This window comes from Raphanus sativus, chromosome 9 (assembly GCF_000801105.2).
Source record: "Raphanus sativus cultivar WK10039 chromosome 9, ASM80110v3, whole genome shotgun sequence".
Taxonomy (NCBI): domain Eukaryota; kingdom Viridiplantae; phylum Streptophyta; class Magnoliopsida; order Brassicales; family Brassicaceae; genus Raphanus; species Raphanus sativus.
The window spans coordinates 7,236,800-7,242,685 of NC_079519.1; the positions used below are offsets into that span (position 1 = coordinate 7,236,800).

Consider the following 5,886-nt stretch of genomic DNA (forward strand, 5'->3'; position numbering starts at 1 on the left):
AGAAATATGAACTTAATCATTTACTTTGGTCGACAAACAAAAAAAGTAATCTACCTCGTTTCTCTTGTTTGCTACATTTTGAGTTCACCGACTATAAGATAGTCTTGAGATTGGTTCAGGAAATAAAAGCTCGTAAAATAAGGCGTTGTTTAGGCCTTAGAATTCAAGTGATCCGAACCAAAACCACCCGACCATTCTTCGCCACGAAATTAAGACCCGGTACTTTTTTGTGATTTACTCGTGGGTCGAGAAACATTTTTGTGATTCATGATTAGACCTGGGCATTTGGAGTTCTAGCCGGATTCCGATTTTATCCAATCAGATTTTGATCTTTTTATTTATCAAAATCAATCTCATTTGGGTTATTCGAAAGTTCGGTTCGGGTTTTACCAGATTCGGATCGGGTTTAGTATATTTTCAAAGAATTGGTATGAACCAATGTATTTTCGGATTCAGATTCCGATCGCATTTTCAGTTTTAAAATATCTTATTTGTACATACTTTATAACCAAAACATACGTAAAATCGGCTCTTCGGCTTTAAAAAAAAACTTGTTTTGAACCATTTTTATAACTCAAGCATAAGTAAAATCTATTCAAAAATAATAAAGGAACATCAACCGTGATCATTTAAAATCAAACAAAAAAAATATTTAGTTATTTACCGATAAAAAATAAAACCAAATAAATGAAATCATAAAACGAAAATCAAGTTCTCATGAAATAAGAAACATTATTTAATGAAAACAAAATCTAAATCTAACTATTTCAAGATTCAACAGTAACGTTCAACCATCAACATTCATGTAATAGAACCCTCAACCTTCGTATAATAGATAAGTATTCCAGAAATTCAATATATTTCAAATACATATTAAGAGTTGAGATAATGTTTGGTATGAGATCTTTTTGGGATTTGAATGTTTCGGATTCTATCGAATATCCATTAGATTCGGATTCAATTCAGATAATACTTATAACCCGAAATACCATAAAACAATATTCATTCGGTATTTATGTCGGATTCGGATCGGTTTGGATTCAGTTTATTTGCACGGCCCTAATCATGATTATACTTCTTTAATCATTGTCCCTATCTCTTTAGTTTACATTTATGTTTGTTCAGCAAAATCATTCAAACTTCAATTTCGATTCCGTCTCATTATCTTACAATATTTTATTTTTCAGCTATGTGCTGCTCTCAACAGTTTTCTCTATCAAAATAGCCTCTCATAGAAACTTCACAAATAATCTAACCGAAAAACAATCTATTATGTTTTATTGCTAACAATATTTTTTCTTCACGTTATTTTTAATATAACTTTTATCCATTGGTCAATTTGGAAGACAAAAGGGAATTACTCACTAAATAAATAATCTAAGTAGAGTATCAACGTCTGGGTGGTGTAGTCGGTTATCACGCTAGTCTCACACACTAGAGGTCCCCGGTTCGAACCCGGGCTCAGACATCATTTTTTGTTTTTTACTTTTGAACTATGTTTTGGGTTTGACCCAATCATAATTTCTTTGATAATGATATAATATTATGGACAGACAATCTACGGCTCATTTTAACCGTGTCCCATTAAAAAAAAAAACGTGGCCCATTTCACTCACGTAGTCCAGCAAATTGTAGGAAAGGCAATCCGGCTCCTTCCCTCTAGTTTGATTTCATGCATTGGCGGATCTAGAAAAAAAATTTAACGGGTAAGTGTATCAGTTATTTATGATGATTTATTACAACAACAAAAGTATGTACGTGTATCATTTATTTATATTTTTCACTATATAAAAGTTTAATAAGTAATAATTATTGAAAAGTAAATGAATAAGTGTTGTTTTCACTATATAAAAATGTAATAGGCTTTAAAATGTTACATAGGGTTCGATTCTTCTTATAATATATTACGTGGACCTAAAAGTTATCAAATAAATAAATAAATCTACAAAAAAATACTGAGAAAACTATCATTTGGGGGTGTTGAACCTAGGATAAGGGGGTCTGACCTACAACTAAAACTGGTTGAACTGAAGATCCTTTAGTTTTTTTAAAAACAAAAATAATATTTGTTCATTTTACAGGGGTCAGCTGACCCCACTACTCTCTTAATAGATCTGCCCCTGACTTCATAACTGGAAGTAGTGTGTTGTTTATTTTTGGTTTTCTTTTTGCTAGATTTTGGATTAATCTAATAGTGTAGATTTGTAGTTTTTAATAGTTTTAGAAGTATTTTCGTATCCGACTAGACTCACAATCAAATTGATAAATCCAGTTACCCGTATATAATCTGCTCCAAATTTAGTTAAAACCCAATATGTAAAAAAACTGATAAACCCGATATCTGATACTGTTGGACTTTATAAAACCTTATATAAATATGATGGTATTTTTAAAAAATGTTTAATATGAATTAGTGTTTTAGTTTTGTTGTACATTATTATGCTACAAAGTCGTATTATATCGAATAAGAAAATGTTTTTTGTTTAAAATTAAAAATTTATGAATTTGTTTATTTGAGATTTTGTATGTTACAACTATGTTATTATATTTTTTTTCTATTTATAAGATTTACATTTGTTGAAATGGTGAGACTTAAGATTTATGATTTTGGCTTTATGTATTAATATATATTTTCATGTTTTTAATATTTTTCATTTTATTTTTAAGAGATTGTTTGGTAAAGTGTGTTTATCAAAATTTGAGTTTCTAAGTATTTAAATAAACTTATTTTTTGAATTTGTAACTTTAAATAATTAATATAAAATTTGTGGGTTAAATTATAATACATATTCACAACATACGTTTTGGATTTAAGTGGTTAGGCTTTGTTGAAAATAATAATCTACATTATAGATTTTTAAGGTCATAGTGTCGACCAACATTATAAGAAAAACCATGGTCCTCATTAGAATTTTTTAGACATGGACCTATAAAATAAATTACTGAAATAATATATAGTTAGTCCAAGAAAGTGAATATCACGGCTGGGATTTAGTTCAACAAAATCTTTGACCCACCAAATTATGCTGATTTCTAAATAAAAGCATTAAATGTTATATAGTTAGAGAAATATAAGATATGACCAAAAAAGCTAATGAAAAGGTTCAATAAACTTGTTTAAGTAGATTTTTCAGAATGTTTCCTTTTTAATAATAGTATAGATTAGCAAAAAGTGTACTAGTTCATGTCTCTAATTGACTAATATATTCTTGCATGGCTCATTTGACTTAGCTGTATGATCCCGAACATGGTTGGATTTACTTCTATACCAATACAGATTGTTGAATACTTCTTTAGAAAAATGTATTTTGGTTACAGTTTTAGATATCATATAAAGGAAACTTAAACTACTGGTTAATTATAAAAAAAAACCTAAATTTGTTTAGCGAAACTAAAATGTAATCTTGTTGGAATTCGTTTTACGTAAACTGCATTGCTTTGGTATGTATTACAAGTAAACAGTGAAAAGGATCTCTTAGAGACAAACTGTACTGGAATAAACAAAACAAAAAGACGGTTGAAGGTTGTAAGATTCGAAGAATCTGGGTGCTTGTTAGATATAATGGGCCGACAGATTGAAAAGTTGAGATGATATTCGTAGATCGATCGGACCTTCATAGGCCGATTGCGTACAACTCTCCCACTTGACTTGGACCAAGTAAGCTTACTTCTAAAAAACAGAAGATAACACGTAATTTAAGTTTCACAAAACATAAACATTTTTTTAACTCAAAACATAAAAACTTATAGAACATAAATGTAGGATTTAACCCTTTCTCCAAAAAATAAAAATAAAATAAATGTAGGAATTCATCAATATATTAATGAGATAATGCAGATAAGAAAACATGTGAATATGAATGGATTTCAATTATAAGTTTCAAAACACGTTTTTACTCGTTTTCATATTTGAAAAAAAACTTTCAGATTTATATCTAAGCGTTCATAGTAATTTTAGATATCAACGATTAACCGGTTGTTAACAAAACAAGAAACAGCAATTGATACCATGTGTCGCAATTTTTCGATAAAATAACAGTTCTTTTTTTGGCCAATCTACGCCGAAATTTTAGAAGAAAAAAAATAGACTTATAGAATTATTTTTCATAGTCAAATTTTGATTCTTCGTTGATTTGTTTTACGATATGATTCTAGTTAAAACATTCATAGTACTATAACAATATATCACTGATTGATTATCAACAGAAAACAGTGATTGATAGCATACGTCGCAATTTTATGATAAATCCAAAAGTATTTTTTTAATCAGAATAAATTGATCTTTCACAATCAAATTTGGATTGTTTCATTGTTTTTAACGATAAGATCTTAGTCTGCGAGAAAGTTTATCGTACCAAATCAAGCACGTCCGTCAACAGAGAAAAAAAAAGGAGAGATCGAAAGATATGAATAATGGCAGAGAATCACAGTGAAAATATATTGGTTCCAAGGAAAAGAGCTGGCAAGAAATTTCCAAGATTTTGGACCCACTTTGAAGATTCCCTTATAAACCAATTTTGTCAAAATCTTACCTGTTTTTTTTCTAAAAGACTTTGATTTTGTCGAAGATCAAGTTGATTTGGTCGCAGGATCCTGCCAATCTCTAATTAATGTCACATTCTCTTCGGACACATTTCACAATCGTATAAAGCATGCCCAACGTGTCTCGTTTTTTCATGTCCATGCTTGTTTTATTGTATACGTATACAAAGACGTATATATGTCTTTTAATGCGCAATGTGTGTGTTTTCGTACCGATATAGATCGAACACACTATGTTGTATACATAATCGCCAATGTTGTTTATTTGTTGACTGAAATATGAAACCATTTGTGATTATTAGCGTTAGAGTCAATAGCGGTTTAGTTCAATATTTGTTTCTGGTTAATCGAGGAGGTTGGTTTCTCCACGATGTAATGATTCAGAATCAATTTTTTTTTTGTAACTAGAATCAATGGTTTAGGTTTAGCATTATCAAAACCTGTCCATACGGGTTTGAAATAAGACATCATGCGATCCCAAACAGTAGCAACAATTTTGTTTAATGCAGACTTACAATGTAGTGATATTGTGATAATGATCCTACTATCCTAGAGTTAGACGAGAGTACAAATTTTACTACGTGTGTTTTAAAAGACTAACTTATATTCTTAGAGACTAAAGTTTTACGAATAAATATAACTTAGGCTTTTACGAATGGTACAGATTTAAATACGAAATACTTAACTTATCTTACTAGAAGATAGCAATTTTACGAATAAACCATTAGTAAGAATATCCAAAATTCATTCGTAATTTAACTGGTTCTCATGGATAAGAATTAATAGTTGTATATACATATAAGAACAAACATATTTTAGTCTCTGTACTGTAGTCAAACTTTTTAAGGTATGATTTTAATTCGTGACCAATTGCTGAACAATACAAATGAAAATAAAAATAAAAATGATTAACTGGTAAATAAGTTAAGAGAACAAAGAAGAAACATGTAGAAATAAAATTAATTGTTAAATAACTAACCGCGTATCTCCTCACAATTTAGCAAAAAACAACTACGATGATCTTTGCTTATTTACAGTTTTTAAAGATTTTTTTTGTTCTGTGTTGTTTCTAGTTAGGGCTGGACAAATAAATCGAATTCAAAAACCCAAACCAAACTCAAACTCGATCCGATAGAAAAGAATCTGAACTGATTCGAACCCGACATAAATATCGAATGAATATTATTTTATAATATCCCAAACAATGAATTTTATCCAAACTAAATTCAAACCTAAATGAATACCCGATAGAACCTGAAAGATTCAAAATCTCAAAAAAAATTATACTAAATATAATCTCAATTCCTAATAAATAACCAAAATAAACTAAGCTATTATTAAATA

The 5,886-nt window shown here is 29.2% G+C and overlaps 1 non-coding gene across 1 annotated transcript; it reads left to right on the forward strand.

The window, feature by feature from the left end:
• The first annotated feature begins 1,394 nt into the window (after positions 1-1,394).
• TRNAV-CAC (transfer RNA valine (anticodon CAC)) lies at positions 1,395-1,468 on the forward strand. The gene has a single exon. It is a non-coding gene; the product is annotated as a tRNA-Val (tRNA).
• Positions 1,469-5,886: the final 4,418 nt, after the last annotated feature.